Source organism: Agelaius phoeniceus, chromosome 1, assembly GCF_051311805.1.
Source record: "Agelaius phoeniceus isolate bAgePho1 chromosome 1, bAgePho1.hap1, whole genome shotgun sequence".
Classification (NCBI taxonomy): domain Eukaryota; kingdom Metazoa; phylum Chordata; class Aves; order Passeriformes; family Icteridae; genus Agelaius; species Agelaius phoeniceus.
This window is the reverse complement of record NC_135265.1, coordinates 73,444,862-73,461,848: the sequence shown is the minus strand read 5'-3', so window position 1 is coordinate 73,461,848 and position 16,987 is coordinate 73,444,862. Positions and strand designations below refer to the sequence as shown.

Below are 16,987 nucleotides of genomic sequence, written 5' to 3'. Positions count from 1 at the left end.
GCATTTAACAGGAGAGGACGAAGCAAATGCAATTTCATACAGCTAGGGTAGAATAATCCCACTCAACAGTACAAGATGGCAATTGGCTGATTAGGAAGCAGCAAATCCAAGAGGAGTCAGCAATGTGCCTTGGAGATAATATGGCTGTCCACACCCTGGGCTGCATGAGCAGCATGGTAGCAAGCAGGCCATGGGATCCTTTCCCTCTACTCAGCATTTGTGCAATTGCATCTGCAATGTCATAACTCTGCTTTCAGTAGGGGTTTAGACTATATGACCTCAGGGGGTCTCCTCTAGCTTTAAGCATGCTGTGATTCTAAAACCCTACTTTCATTCACATAGTACCTAAATATTAAAACCAATGCTATCCACCATTATATTTGTTGTTCCTAGATGATGTGTCCTTTCTGGGTGCTCAGAGAGTTGGAGAATTTGAATCCAAATTTATGTGAGGACTACATAGAGAGTAAAAATCAGTGCAGAAGTGCAATGGTGGTGTTGATGTTATTGATCATATCTTTCTAGTGTGAGTATTCATGTAGCACTAACAAGATTCACTAAATTCTGTCTTAGATGGCTACATTTAAAATATGGAATGGATTCTGTTAACACTATTTCCTTTTCAGTTGTTTGCATTCCTCCTAAATCACTGGAATGGACGCTTGTGGACATTACTTACTCTTACCCTCTTTTAACTTTGGTGAGTCATGTTATTTTTGTCCTTCTATAAATAAGGAATTCTTGCCTGTTCTTTATATCTAGTGACAGTTTTTCAAGTATATATCTATCATTAATTTATAGCTTGAGTTTCTGTACTTTTGGAGAATTCTCTTGTATCTGAAATACTGATTACAAAATTAGGAGTCAAACTTTTCACATTAACGTATTGAAGAGTTATAATTGATACCTTTCTGTACAGTCTTTTGAGATGTCACAAACCTCTTGTTAATAAGGTGACATTTTGTGATTGAGAATGTATTTTTTACACATTCCATAAAACATGATTTTGTATAAAATGCTAGATATCAAAAGCATAAAGAGCAATCACTATTATTATTTTTCTTTAGATTAAAATGTATAACTGAAATTTTTGCATAGTTCCCACAAAGAAATACACTGCATAAAGATTTAGCAATGAAAAGAACCTGCTCTTTCTTCACTGAATAGAACTGTGGAGTATACAGTACACATAAAAATGAAAAATCTCATTTTTGTTGCAAAAAAACTGAATCTACAGAGAATTATTAAAAAGTGGAGCCACAGCATAATGACATAAAAATTTCCATGCTGACTTTTCTGAGACAAGATGTATGTTACAATTGTGCTACATTAATAAAAGATTAGCTAAATATGCCAATTATCTCTTCAGTAAAATTTCCCCCTCATTCAGTATGACTAGGAAGTTGGGAACTATTTTAACAATTTGTTCCATTTTAATCATCACAGATAAAAATTTACATTTTAAAAAAATCCCTGAGCTTCATCAAAGATAGAACCTTTTTTTTCTTTATTTTTGTTTAATTCCTTTTTTTTAAATTCAGATTATATCAATTCAGATTATTTGATTAAATTCAGAATAATTATTAAAAATTCAGGCCATATTCTGTTGTAAGCAATTCCACTGTTTTTACTGGAACTGCTTGTAAGGGGCTTGATCCAGGTCTATGGAATGAGAAAGGGATTATTTCCTTCTGATTTTAATAAAGCAAGAATAATTTGATAATTCTGGTTTTGTGATCATATATATAAAGTATTCAATGAAAATAGAGCAGATTGTTTTTTGGGGTTTTTTATCGAGCAAGTATATTCCAAATTGAAATGGTCAAGGCTTTTTTTTCAATTTATTTAGTTTAATGCATTTACTTTTGTGCAGTTAGCAATGACAAGGAAAATTTTATATATCTAGTCTGTTCTAATCTAGCTGGTATAAACTATTGATTTTAGTGAGGGAGGATGGTAACAATCCCAGTCTGATGAGACTTGTCTTGATTTGAGGACACATTCCTGGATCAAATCCAGGGTAAGAATGTCAAATGCTTCCACAGAGGCTTAAAACCAGCTACAATCAAAGGTCCTTGAAAGGTACTAAGTGAGAAGGAAGAAAGAACATAGAGATTCTATTAAACATAATAATGCTTTTGTGTGTACATTTTTAGGAGAAAATTAACAGAAGTTATCCCTGTTGTAACTATCTGTTATATAAATATACATTTGAGATTCTAAAACATGACAGTTTACATGTCTATAATTTTTTGCTGACTCTTTCAGTGTCATTTTAGTGTTAGGGAATAACATTCTAAGGGAATTGTTAGAATCTCAAAAATATACAATAAATTTATTTTCAATATAACTGAAAGCCACGATCAAGGCTTTTAGTGCATTGGGGGCAGCCATTTCCTATTAATTTCTGCTTATCCACATAATATGAGTTGCATATTCAGAACTGTACATAAGGGATTTCAATACCCTCTTTCAATTAATTTCTAATGATAATTGGGAATCAAAACCCTTTGTATGGCTTTGATAACCCAACAAAAATATTTTAAGGACTCCTATAAATGTTTAGGGAAGGATTCTTCTTAAAGCATGTGAGTTGACATTAAGACAATTCCTCATGCTTTTTAAGTTAAACGTAACCTTTTCCATCATTTGCATCCAGTTTGGGGGTTAATGCAGAATGAAGTAGGAGTTTTCAATGGAAGTCAGTGGTCAGCTGAGAAAATGGCCATTTTTTTGTCTTGATGGATGAGATCTTCATGTTCTGTATTCCCTGGTATAATACACACTCCATTTTGAGGAAATAGTGTAAAAGCAAAAGAAGGACAGCCCAATATCATCCATCTTTTCTTCTTTTCTGTCAACCCCAGCTCAACCAGGAGCATTCCCTGTATTCCCAAAGTTAAGTTTCATACAACATTAACAGGAGAGTGAAAGCAGTTAAGAGTATGAAATTAATAATTTATGGTCAGAAAAAATAGAAGTGTTATTGCAGTAAAAATGATGCAGGGAGGTTGCTCCAAACGGCAGTGCTATAGCACAAAGGATCTAATAATGGTGTGGCTGCAGGCAGGGACAGTGACAAGAGGACAGAATAACATATTAATGGAATGATGAGACAATATAAGTCTAATATATATTGTCTAAGACAATATAAGTCTAAACAATCCTGCATGTTTTTACTGATTTAGAAAAAAGTGTTATTTTCCAGACTTGTGTACTTAGCATGCTTTGGAAAATGTTATTGCACTCAACTGATGACTGAGAAGGAAAGAATTTTAGTTCCCAGGCATAAATGGGAATATTATCTTAAGATATTGATTAAATTTGTTTTCCTTCTGTTTCATAAATAATACTGAAACTAACTTATGTTTAGGATATCATATCCTAGTGCCTTTTCTGTCTTTTATTTCCATAATTAAACTGATGGTCTGAGATGGTGTACAGGAAAAGCCCTGAAAGAAAAAAAAGAATGGTGCATTAAAGAGAATAAAGTTTTAAAACTTGTGGCCATGGTGTCACATTATAAGTATACTTAAATATTTTAAATTGCATTCTGTACATTAGATTGAGATTATTATACAAAACTATCTCCTTGGCTTAGCTAGCTATTCCAAAAAAGTTCCTATAGTAGAATTTCTTTGTCCAAATTCCTGCTCATCATGATTTCTACAGTCCAAACATACCTATGCACAAAGAAGCACAGAGACACGCATTCCTTTCTGTAACGGGAGGGGTTTCTCCATATCTGAGAAACAGCTGGAAATCTTCTGTAGGACTAAGGTGGGATTACAGTTCCATTTTAATGTTTATACTCACAGATAAAAGCTATCGCCCATGCAGCAGGGAAGATAAGATGGCTGACAGCACTAAGCTGCCTTCACTAAGCAATGCTGATGGCTGCCTTTTTGGCAGCCTGGGGCTCTATGCATGATTAAAGAGAGAAACTTAAGCTAAACCAGACACTTTAAAAAGAAATACACTTTGGAATAATGTTAACTCTACTTAGCACCTAGGATTTCACTGTATATATCTTAATAGTCTTAAGCAGTTCCTTTTGTAAGCAATTCATCCAGGAGCTGATGTGTCAAGTTTAATACGCATCAAGAAACGCTCATTTGTAACTAAAAGGTTCATAATGCAGAGGAGCTTTTCATCTTGGACATGTAATCACCAGCCTCCAAGCAGAACACACCAGAATATATATCCTGGGCTTGAGCTCTAGAACTGCTGCAAGAAAAGACAGGCACAAATTTTCTTGCTTTTATTTCCCTTCTCAGTCTCCTAGACTCAAAAAAAAAAAAAAAAACTGTATATGTTGGACAGATGCTGTAAATGTGCAGAAAATTGAAAGCTATTCTCACTAGAAATTGTATATGGAAAATTTAAGATTTATCTTGGCTAGCTCAGGAGGCAGGAAACAGCTGGAGAGGCAGGAATGCTTTCCTTTTTTGCTGTCTTTGCCTGTAGTAAGCCCTTTTTCATGCTGAATTTCTTAGGAATGTTTGCCTAGTTAAGGTCACTGAAAGATGAAAACCCAATTAGAAGTAATCAGGCATGCTTTGGCTTTCAAATGGATGGATTTCCACCAGCTGTGATCCGCTGAGATCCCTACAACCTTACCCATTCTATGAATCTCCTTGCGAGGCCTTCATATGTTATACTCTCCTGCAACTTTCTAGATGGAGTTTAGCAGATAACATAGTCTGTGCTCTGTAAAAGAGCAAGACTTTAAAGAGAAGTTTTAGTAGGCAAGTTGTCAGGCACCAACCTGCTGAGGAAGGCTGGAGAACAAAATTAATGAAGTCCTAGAAGTGGGAGTACTCAGGTCCTCTTCATTTATACTGAAACTGCTTTGACAATTACTTTAATTTCATATTTGTCCAAATATTATATAGTCTTGACAATTTTTTGCAGAAGATGAGAAACTCTGCATTTTATCTTTTTATCTTTAATTATATTAAAGAATAATGACATCCTGTCTTTGGTAGCTGATCTTTCCAAGATTATCTGTTCCAACATTTCTTTCTTCTAGGAAGATCCATGATTATTCAGGTTCATCTGGTTATCCAAATAAATATGTTGTCATGAAAACAATATGTGAGCTTCTTATATATGAGGTTTATTGTCATAAAGCCCAGGTTCTGCAGAAGGTTATTGGATTTTTTGCACACAAATTTATATTAGTTGAACAGCAAAGCTCTTTAATGTTATTCTAAATGAAGTTGGTAAATATTCTTCATAGTATCAGATGCCTTCTTTTTGTCTTTTTTTTTCTTCTTATTTGTTTTTTCTCCCCAAAGAGTGAATATTTATCCAAAAAAAAGTGTTGGGTTTTTTTGTTTTTATTTTTTAAAGAAACATACTGATTTAAATAAAGAACACATTTGGAGGGTTTTGGCTGAGAAAGTGCAATACCTTTAGCTTGTCTTTGATTGGAACTTCAAAAGTTTAAATCCTTAGTCTGATTTGCTCATTTTAAGTGCAACAGCCACAATAACAGAATGTAAAGCTCTCAAATAGCCTGTTTTTAAGCTCTTAGAACAGTGTCCTTGCTTGGGAGGAAGTGACCAAAAAGAGTGTTTTCAGTAGATGTTTAGTATTTTTGAAGTAATCAGTTGTGTATCATTTCCTGTAATCCTTTATGAAATATTTGCTCCAGGCTGCAGCTGTAGAAATATTAATTTTGCTCTTCTTGAAACACTGTGGGTGGTAGGGAAACAGATTTTTTTCTCAGGTCTAATTCTATAGAATTATCTAAACAAGAAAATATAAACTTTCTTTTGATTCTTGGAAAAGCCAATTGGATTTCACTATTTATTGGCATTAAAAAAAATGCTCAGCTAATTCCATTTGGCAACATGGAGATTCTGTTCCAGGGAATGCAAAATCTAAAGGAAAAATGATGTCTAATTAGCATCAAGTATTAGAATCAATTGAGACTTTATATTTGAGAAAAAAAAAACAACAAAAGATGTAAAATTTACATGCCCTTTCTCATCTCCCACACTAAATTTGTGACACTGCTACGGACCAGTTTTAGATTCTTAGTATACTGCTTTAGCATTCTTCTCATGGAATTCTGCCAGAGAGCTGAGAAAAATAGTAGAAATTATCTGACAGAAAGCCTTAAACTGTAGGTATGGCTAGAATTTCTCCCTGCCCACTACTGATGGAGTACTGCTACTGGCTGTGCAAGGTTAGAATTTCATGCAAAACTTAAGCATGCTATTTCCATAAAAATCTTGAAAAATGGCGTAATTGATCAAGCATGTGATTTATTCTCAGTATGCAAAATAGAATATTAAAACTAAGAGCTTGATCTTGCAGCCTCCAGGCATATTCAAGCACTATTTTTCTTTACATACAGTAATCTCTCCAAAATTTCTGGTAAATGGAAACATCTATCAAATTGATTTTCGAGATTCATATGGAATATATGTACACAATGTATCTGGACGCCCTGGAAAATACGATGTTTTGTCAAATTGCAAAGTGTCTTGATTCCCCTCTCCAGGAAACCAGAAACTGAAAAACTAATTCCAGGAATGACTATCATAGAAAAAAAAGAAAAAAAAAAACAAAGGAAAAAAAAAAAAGTGATAGGCAATCCCTGGTGAAGAAAGTATAATAGCATGTAATTTTGGGACCACCTAAGCTATGGTCACCTCTATTCTAAAATAAAACAATGGCTGCGGTAGCTGAAACTGTACTCAAGGGTAGGAATAAAAACAACTGCTGGAGAACCAATTAAATACCATTATTTAGAAAACTACACCAGGACAAAAAAACATTTTTCTCTTTCCCTTTCTGTTTGACAGCTGTTGAGAGTAAGGGACAGTAAGGGTCAGTAGAAGGAAAAAAGGGCCAAAATAAGTAGTTTCCTGTGCTGAAAAACGCAATAACAAAATATGAATAGATGTGAGAAACTAGTAAAACTGAGAGTAACATGATTATTTTGCTCATATGACATGATAAGCTAAGAGGAGCAGCAAGACAAGTGATAGGTTAAACGTGGATATGTGGGTGAATTAAGCACAGTTTTTCCTACTGGGTGCATGAGGACAGACATCCTGAGGCTGAAAGCTCCCCATACAGGTCCTCATACAGTATGACTTGTGGGATATTGGTCTCAGTTTAGCTGTGACACAAAGAATGCTGGGGATCTCTCAGAGGAAATGGAATAACTCACTCCAGCAAAGCTCTCTGGGAATCCATGGAGTAAAGATAGCTCAACAGCCTGCTTTGTGGCCAATATGGTCAGACAATTTAAGAATAAAGAATTGATAAAAACTAAATCATTAACAAGCCTGAACAAGCTATCCAGACCTACTCTAATGGGCACTAAAACCCAAGCTGTTTCTGTGCTAAACTCCAAGCTGCATTAATTTAAATGGAGGTGGGTTTGTCGCCTTCTTTTTACTATGTTGTCTTACTTCTCTTGAAAGTCTGTGAAGGTGATGATGGACAGGTGAAGTACCAAGATTTCCCTTGATCTCACTCATTCATATAGCTGACATTTGGAGAGGGTTGTCGATGCAACCTTTTGGTGCCTGTATATGTTGTCAAGAGCAGAGCAAGGCAAAGCAACTGAAAACAATTTAGCAGAAACAAAACACATTTGTCTAAACAACATTATCCTAGTTTTACTTTTAGAAGCTAATGTCTTTGGAGGCAGAACTATGTAGTTCATATCATGTTCATAGTGTGTAACAAATGATCTTCCTGCTTGTTTAATCCCTAAGTATTAACTTGAGCCCAAAGGACAGTTAATTCTTGAGAAAATAAAATAGGTTTTGGGAAAGATTTTTATTTTTAAGAAGGAATTAACTTTCTAGGGAAAAAAAAAAATTTTAAACTAAAATTTGGTGGGTTCTTACAGACCAAAAGAAATTGAGAAAGCAAACCAAAATGAGATTAAGACAATATGGTCTTTGTCAAAATAATGAATTTTTGACCCAGTTTCAGGAATGCTTAGGAAAACTATGTCGTTTCTTTCAAATTGTGGAACTGATATGTAGATGGAATAAAATGGCTTGTTTAACTAAAATCTTATAGAAAAACATTGAGAGAAGAGATATCAGGAAAGATGGGCTTATTCATTCAGCACTGACCCAGGTGGTTGGAGTTTTTTTCCAAAGGCTTTACATAAAACTCCACAATGTTGCAAGGTATTATTAGCCTCCCCACCTCTGCTGCACATCCTTTCTTGCCTTCTCTTATATTATAGAGATAAAGATTTTGTCCAAGAGAACTGAGATTTTATAATGCCAACTACAGCAAAACAGAAATTCAGAGAAGGAAAGGCAGGGCACCACACAGAAAGTAGTCATTTGAGGCCAATAAATTATGACCATAACTAGAGCCAGTATCATTTAAGTACTCTTTGGTTTCTGATGATAAAGCACTAGCTTACTGCAGTGTTGACAACAATCCTATGGCTCCAGCTTATAGCTTGTCCATTTGCTACCCAGCCATCCACAGTGAATTTAATGTAATGCAATAAACAATCACACTCATCAGAAGCAGAAATGGACATAGTCTTAACCCAACAGAAAAGACTGGCAGCCAAGCAGAGCAAGGCAGTGAGAAACTCTGATGTGAGGTCTTTAGTTCATGTGTCATGCAGCTATTAAATATGCCGACAGCTTTGGCAGAGAGAGCTAATGTGGTCCAGGCATGACTACCAAGAGAAGAGAACGTGTGTAGTGAATATCACTATGACAAAACTCCAAATGTTGTTACTTTTTGAACCTGAGCTCATAAAGATGGTAATAGAACCAATTCAAATGTATAATTAAGCTTTGTGACAGTTTTCCTACATGGAAGTAAGCAATTTACATCATTGTTATTCTAACAGGCTTTTCTAGTACCAAGATATTTCAGCAACACATTTTAACTCATATGGTCATGAAATACAATGCATCATACAATGAAATCAGGCAATTCTCTAAGATCTCCTGTGTAGTTCAGATCATGATATGCCACACTGCTTTCCTCATGAAATCCAGTACTTCTGGTTTAATTACTGCTTATCTTTCAGAATGGCATCCAGCTAGATCTTCTTAACTGTCCGCAGCCTGTATCAGCTTTTTGTTGGAAGCACATCCAGGTGGTACATTAAGTCCAAATTTTCATGTATGTATGTGATTGGGTATTTTCAAATTTCTTCCTGTAATTGTGCCCACCCTACACTAAAAATGGAAGGTTAGCACAATATGAGTGAGAAATTCAAGTACTTGTTTTGACAAACTTTTATCAAGTCCTTGAGAATCTTTCTGGTAAAAAGGTGAAGTACCCCAAATTCTTGGCATCACAATCCATCAATTAGCGTAATAAGGTCTGAATAACTTAAATTCAGATTTCTACAAACCATCCTAACTGAGAGCTCAATCCTTGGTCAGCTGGTATATGTTGCACATGAGGAAGAAATAAAAATAAAAATTTATTTATCCATATTTCTCGTCAATTTCAGGTAATTTTTTAAAAGCACATAAATTTTAGCAGCTCTGAATCTTCTCTTTCTAGACAGCTATCACTGTATTAGTATATTTGCAGTATGAATAAATATGTAAATGTACAGGTGCATATGTACATATTAATGTACATATTAGTAATGATAACTGAAACTACTCTACCTGTAAAGTATCTAGAATAATGACTGTACTATGGCCTGCTGTTTGAGACATAAATTACTAAACAAGTAACAGCTGATAAAGAATTTTTCTTTCTAAGAGTCTTGTAAAAATCATCAAGATACAGCCTTTGAGATGGCTCGCAGGCTCATTCTTTGTACTTAATATATTCAGGGATTTCTTTTTTCTGCATCAAACACACTGCATCAACACACTGGCCATAGGGACACAGAAAAAAATGGGGTTTTTTTATTTATTAGGTTTTACAGCAAAAAGGCTCAAAAAAACAACTTTATTTCCAGTAATTACATCTGGATTCTGCAACCAAAAACTGAGCGTTTCATCATGTTTAACACTTCAGAATCATGTAAGAAGACATGATGTAAAATACATATGCAAAAAATTGACTAACCATACCCCAAAATAATTTCTGATATAATTAAAGGTGTTATTTAATGTTAGAACTCAAAAGCCTGGCCACACAAGGAGTTCTGATTCCCTGAAGCGCAAGATCTTTCCTGCTGGATCAGACTGGCAGCCTGCCCAGTCTGGCCTGCTTGGTTTCAGATTTTTTTAAGTGTTTTCTTTTTTATTATTGCACCTACCCTTGCAATAGAATATAAATTTATTAAATAAGGGGAGAGAAACACTTGCAAATAAACTAAATACAAGCAGAAACAGAAAATCTATTTTTGTTCCTAGTCTTTGAAAGTAAATTCAAAATTTATGCAAGAGGTGTCCATTTTTTCAAACTTAGAACAACAGGCTGGCTAATCAGGTGATGGAGGGTTGGGTTTTTTTTCTCAGCAATATTTTCAGTTTATATAAAATTTTTTTTGAGGTTAAGAGAGTGAAGCAGTGTCATCAACAAAAACTGCAGCATCTAAAATAAGATACAGTGGAAATGTACCTGTTATTTAGAGCTCTCTTTTTAGCTCAAATGTTAGTGAAATAGTTTTTTGGTTAATCTGTGTCAGTTTGAGAAAACTCACTAAATGGAATAATTTTTTCAGTCATTTTTCTTTGAAGAAGAAAGAACTCACATAAAAAGCCTTTATTCTATAGGTGTTCAGAGAAAATTATTTTATTCTCTTAGGGTTTGGTGCATATTTATCTATTTATTTATTAATAAAACACCTGGAATAGAGAAAGAATTTTTCATGCAATGTTTAATTTACTCTCAGTTACCTCTCTTATCAATTTCTCTTCAGTTACTGATGTGTTCAGTCACAGTTTTCTCTCTCTGTCCAATTTCCATGACAAAATGCTATAACACATTTCTTTTCATTTATACACTTTCTCTGTCCTCTAAATTGTTTAAATTGTTGGATTCCGTTTCTTGGCAGTGGTCACTAGCAATAGTTAAAATTTTATAACCTTTACTTATAATTACAAATTGTGCCACAAAGATAGAAATTGAGAAAAGGGTTTTAAAATTCATCCTGTAAACTACATAGTGATTATATCACTCCAGAAGTAAAAAATGGAATTTATTTTCTCCTATCATCTCAATCCTTTAGGAAATTTGTATTTTTCAAATTGATTTTTCCATTAATGATCAGAGGTATAAGCAAACTCTTTCTAAAAAATGTATTGTAATTTTGGTAGCTAAATTTGCCTCCATTTTTTAATGTTAGAATGACAATTACGGTCAACACCTAATTTTTGATTAATTAATTCAGAATTATTTGCCTTTCCTCTAGAAGTAATTAAGAGTTAGACCATAGCAGTGGTATTAGGAACTAATAAATGACACAATTAATTTTAAAATAAATAATTTTTCTCAGGAAAGTATGCAAAAATATTTTGACAATTACTTTTGTGAAGCAATACAGTGACTAGTAAAAATAAATTTTCAGCCATGTTGATTTATTTTGCATGTGGTCTTTTTAGAAGAATGGGCAAGACACACAGACACTATTAAAACTGAGGAACTTCTGTTGAAATGTCAGCTGAGGGGGCTGGCAGGCAAGGCTTTGCAGTTTTCAGTCTTTCCTTGGACTGACTATAAGACCTAATGATATTGACAACTTTCCAAATTTTTAATCTACAATAAAATCTACAGTAAATTTGCACCAGATGTTTTCATTAGCCGAGAAAATTTTTTCCAAGGAGATTGGACTTGTTTTTTTCCCAAATTTTAGTTGGTTGCTGCATCATCATCATCATTATCATCTAATCTTCTTAACAATGAAAAACTCATAGGAAATAAGGAAATTTAATATTGTAATTTAATTTCATGCTATATCTTTTATTCTTGAATTGATAACATAAAAAAGCATTGAATACCTCTTATTTCACTCAAGGTGATAAATCATGTGCTTTAGGTGATAAATCATGTGCTTACTACCTACGTTCATAGGTAGGATATATGAGGAAGAATATTTCTTCCATCTGTCCCTTTTTCTGTGATTGAACAAGCTGGACTGTATCCCCCAAAGCCTGATAAACTGCTTCCAGAGTTTTGAAAGGTGCTCAAAGAAGTTATTCAAAGAAATTGGATTTCAGTTATGTTATCAAACACAGAAAAAAATAATCTTAGGGGATTAAATTTGCATATTTGGATTGCAGATGAAGTCCTACATTACTTCACACCTCATGCTAATTTGTTATGCAGTGTTGCAATGCCTTCTCAGACAGTTTTATTACAGAATTCACAAAATGGCTAGGTTGGAAGAGACCTTCAAGATCATTGAGTCCAACCCAGCCCTAACACCTCAACTAAACCATGGCTCTGAATGCCACATTCAGTCTTTTCTAAACACATCCAGAGATGGTGGCTCCATGACCTTCCCAGGAAGACAATCCCAGTACTTTACCACTCTTTCTGTAAAAAACTTTTTCCTAATATCCAACCTATATTTCCCTTGGCACAGCTTAAGACTGTGTCCTCTGGCTCTGTCAGTTGCTGCCTGGAGAAAGAGACCAAGCCCCACCTGACTACAGCCACCTTTCAGAAGTTGTAGAGAGTGATAAGGTCACACCTGAGTCTCCTTTTCTCCAGGCTAAACACCCCCAGCTCCCTCAGTCGTTCCTCACAGGGTTTGTGTTCCAAGCCCCTCACCAGCCTCATTGCCTCTCTGGATGCACTCCAGCCTCTCAATGTCCTTCCCAAACTGAGGGGCCCAGAACTGGACACAGCACTCGACGTGTGGCCTCACCAGTGCCAAATACAGGGGAAGAACTTCCATGTTTGCCTCAGCAATGGGTGAATTACTTCTGACTCTATCTCACCTTTGGCCTGCAAATATGCTCTTGAAACTTTGCGTCTACCTTGTGCGTATCCAATGTCCCCAGCGGCCACACCAAGTGCCAATATTAAAATCTGAACACCTATTGGTGAACACAGCATATCCCAGAAAACTTACTTCCTCTTAAACCTTGCTACTGAGATGAAGTGCAAGAAGGTTCTGCACACTGTGTATTGTGATCTGCAGGAAGCCAGACAGCCGTCTCCTTCCTGCTCTAAGAAATTGTATCTATCAAAAGCTTTAAAAAAATATAAACTAAGGTTTCTTTGTCGTTCATCCATCATGGTCAACTCTCTCATTTGCAATACACTCACAAAATGTTTTTCTTGTTTCCTGTGATTGTCCTAAATAATGACAAACAGCTGTCAACAAACAAGGTGATGATCTTTGCATGCCAGTATTGTAACAGCATGCTTCATTTTAATCTCACTATTCCCAGGTCTAGTTTCCAACCTTAGAAAGAGCAACTGAACTGGTTATTATATTTCCCAATGGCTTTTCATTTTAAGTCTGAAATGGAAGACAGTTTTCACTTCTGACAGTCTAGTGCACATGAATCACTTTTGTTAGAGAAAGATTACAGTGTGGGCATGGTAACATGAAATTTTCCTATTCATACAGTTAGCTCCATCTAGCCACAAAACAAAAACAAAGAAACAAAAAAAGAAAGAGAGAAATTACAATTATTTTTTTCTTGAGTCATTTAGATTTAGCATTCATTCTGCCTGAAGTGAAATTGAAAGGCTGGGGAATCTTCAGCCAGTTAAAAGAAATCCTTTTGGAACTAATCCATGTCTGGTTTGAAGTCAGCGATAGCTTTTTCTAGTTGACTTCATTGATGCTAGATTGAATAGTTATAAGTGATGGTTTGTCTATTTTCTTACTAGAAATTGAATTTGGAATTGAACATTTGGCCTCACTGAATTTCATCCATTTATTTTTTTTTAACTTCAGTCAGTCTAGAATTTCACCCAATTGAAAATAAATCAAACCCCACCAGCTTCCTATGGCCTGAAGTCAGTGTGATCTAAGGTAGGAACAAAGATATTCAGGATTGTGTATATTTAAATACTGTGACACTTCTAAAAGCAGTCAGATGTTTCAGAAAAAAAGTTTATGGGCAATCACAGGACAGCAGGTAGGCAGCCACATAAATGAGGCATAATTGGCTGTCTACAAATTTTAGTCAATAGCAAAATGTTTGATGAGGTGACCTTTTGAAATAACCTGCTTTAAAGATGCAATCTTTCTGAATAGACAGACACAAAGAAGCCTATTAGCAGTAGGTAAGTTGAAAAGAAAAGCTATCAATTAGATTTGATGATAAAAAAGGTCAGTTTTCAAAAAGCCCACTTAACCACTGGAGCCTTTTGCTTTAGCAGGAACAATTGCTTAATCAACACCACTTAGCTTCAGTAGTTAAGTTCTGTTTGAACAGAATGTGGTCATCTTGCTTGATCAACTATAGTTGGTACCAAAGGAGGAGATTACTGTTCCTTGTTTTAAAAAGCTGTTCTGAAAAATGAATTCTCTAGTTTTTCTCCTAGCTTCAATGCTAGGAGAGCAGTCCAGTGCAGCCAAAATGACTGCACAGTAATATCTGGAGCTCAAATGGAAATAGACATTGCTACTTACCTAGTCAACCGCTGACTCACTTTAAACTTATCACCTTCACCTTAGAAATCTTTTAAAATATTTCTCAAAATGCTGAGAATTGTTACACAAGTGAAAAATGTCCCAATCAAGAAGCAACTATACTGTTTATCCTGAGGTGGGGAAGTTTCACCGTTACCTCTGTATGTGACAAGGTTCCATCTGCTGCACATAAGGATTATTCATTTCAGTTTTGTATACACAATCTCCTTTACCCACTTGGTGTTAGGACATAGCACTGTATAAAACATCCTGGAGATTCAATAGCAAGATCTAAATACAGACAGTCAGAGCTAGTTCTTTGATTTCTCTTATGCATTAGTAAAAGTCTTAAGGATCCGAGACAATCTAATCCTAAAAGATTCATTAGTATCTTACTTTATCAGGTGGAATTTAATTTAAATGGCTTTTTTATTCTGTTTTTTCATGTCAGAAGGCCTCTTCTGATTTCATTTTTAACTTAAACACAAAGGATGTTAAGGTACCCACTTGTGTACAGGTGCTCAGAACAGGAAAAGCCTTCCTTTCCATTGTATTGGCTCTTTGGAAATCTTTGGTGTACAAAGCCTTGCCTTCCTAGTACTAGATCTTCTTAAAATGCCTTTCATTTTATAAGGAGGTAGAATCATGAAATAGGTATTAGCTTAATTTTACCATAACAATTAAATGTATTGCTTTTACTATAGGTGGAGTGAGTTCAGTGCACAGACAGACCAGCACATCTCCCAGCTTTCATCAGGAAAAGCAGCAGAGAGCAGAGATTCAGGCTAGACACTCTACTGTAGAAATGACAGTTCTGCTTTTCATATTAATCTCATTTTTTTTTAAATCTCTGAGACAGAAGTTGACAGTTTTAAGACAGCAAAGAGAAAAAAAAAGGAGGGGGAAAGAAAAAGAAGAAAAGACAATTTGTCAGTCTTTACATGAAACATTACTTTTTACTCATTTCTGGCCTCTAAACATGAAAGATCTTGTTGGTGTCCTCAGTTAAATGTAGGAGATCAAAGAATCAGTGATATATAACCTACTGCCTGTCTGCAATATTTCAAGAAAGAGATCAACGGAAAATTATAGAAAAATGTGCCAAAAGTTGCTAGAATGTAGCTCTTTTTTTTTTTTTTTTTTTTTTTTTTTTTTTTTTTTTTGCTTTTTAAGGAAACAAGAGGGAAATTGCAGGTGACTTTCCTGACTGTTTCCTGACACACAATTGCATAGGTATCAAATAGAGCATTAAATTACATAAGGAAGAAACACCATGAATGCAAAGTTCAGAAAGTATTTCTGACAGAAATATCAAATTATTATTTATCTTCCCTGGCATCCACAACAGTATGCGAGACACTCTGTGTGGTCTATATGACTTATTTCTGAAGAATTTTACTTAGAAGATTGACAAATTTTGATTTTCGGAAAATATTTTAGATAGATATAAGGAAAAAACCCACAAGTCTGAAATATTTAGAACTTCCATTCTTTTCCTCCTACATTTCCCCTTTAAATTCACCCTTACCAATTATTTAAGTCCATAAGGCTGAGAAAATAGATGAAGAAAGAAAAAATGAAGAAAAAGGAGAGTTGTAGAGATGAGGATTCCTCTTTTTAACAACACTGTCTCTTCCCCAAGTGTTGGAATAATATATTTTTGCTCTAAGTGAACATTTTTGTTAAGACTTACCACTGCAAAAAAATTTTGCTGAGTTTTTTTTTTAGCTTTTTTCTTCTTTCTTTGACTGTCCACATAAAAGCAAGCTACCTGTAAAGATCTGTGATAATTTGGTGGACTTAATCCTTATCAGGTTCTTTTACAGCATAGAGTCAGAACTGGTAGAATTTAAGTCCTAGTGCCATTCTCTTTCCCCAGTGAAGGGGAGATACCTGTGTGACTGATATCAAAGCATTATGACAGGGATTTTAGTGGCCTAGAATTCACTTTCTACCTTTTGGGGGAAAATTCCATACCAAGCTTTAGGTTTTCCCATATCATCAGAGCTTTAGTGCTGCAATTCTACCTCTTTCAGACTCTTGCTAAAATAACATACCACTAATGCAAGATTTAGCTGTAACTTTGCCTATGGGAGGAACATACTTCTCAGATTTTGTGTTCTTTGCACTCCTCAAATGGATGATGTGTGAGTTTGAAAGGCTCTTTGATGCCTGAGCTACTCTGCTATCCCCCTCGTGTAAGCTGCTTTGAGATTTCCAGATGAAAAGTGCTATAAAAGTTCTAAATGGTATTGCTGTTATTATTTATTATATATTAAGCTAGAGTAAACTGCACATTACTTTTTTATGTTTATGCTTGGAAAGGGGAATGTATAGATAACTCATATTTGATAATGTAGGTATTTGGAACATTTGCTCTATGCCCTACCATCTGTTTCCATTAGCCAAGAGAGACTTTTACCTGGGCAGAAACCGAACAAAGCAAATTCATTTCACTGTTGTATGTAT

At 34.9% G+C, this 16,987-nt stretch overlaps 2 long non-coding RNA genes across 2 annotated transcripts in view; one reads left to right on the top strand and one right to left on the bottom strand.

Moving 5' to 3' along the window:
• LOC143694594 (uncharacterized) overlaps window positions 1-16,987 on the top strand; it is a 197,492-nt gene that overhangs the window by 146,657 nt on the left and 33,848 nt on the right. Inside the window, exon 9 of the long non-coding RNA XR_013183166.1 lies at window positions 627-700. This is a non-coding gene — a long non-coding RNA (uncharacterized LOC143694594). The remainder of the gene's footprint in view (window positions 1-626; window positions 701-16,987) is intronic.
• The window catches only part of LOC143694601 (uncharacterized), a 67,099-nt gene that overhangs the window by 20,245 nt on the left and 29,867 nt on the right, over window positions 1-16,987 (bottom strand). The gene's annotated exons all lie outside the window — the stretch shown is intronic.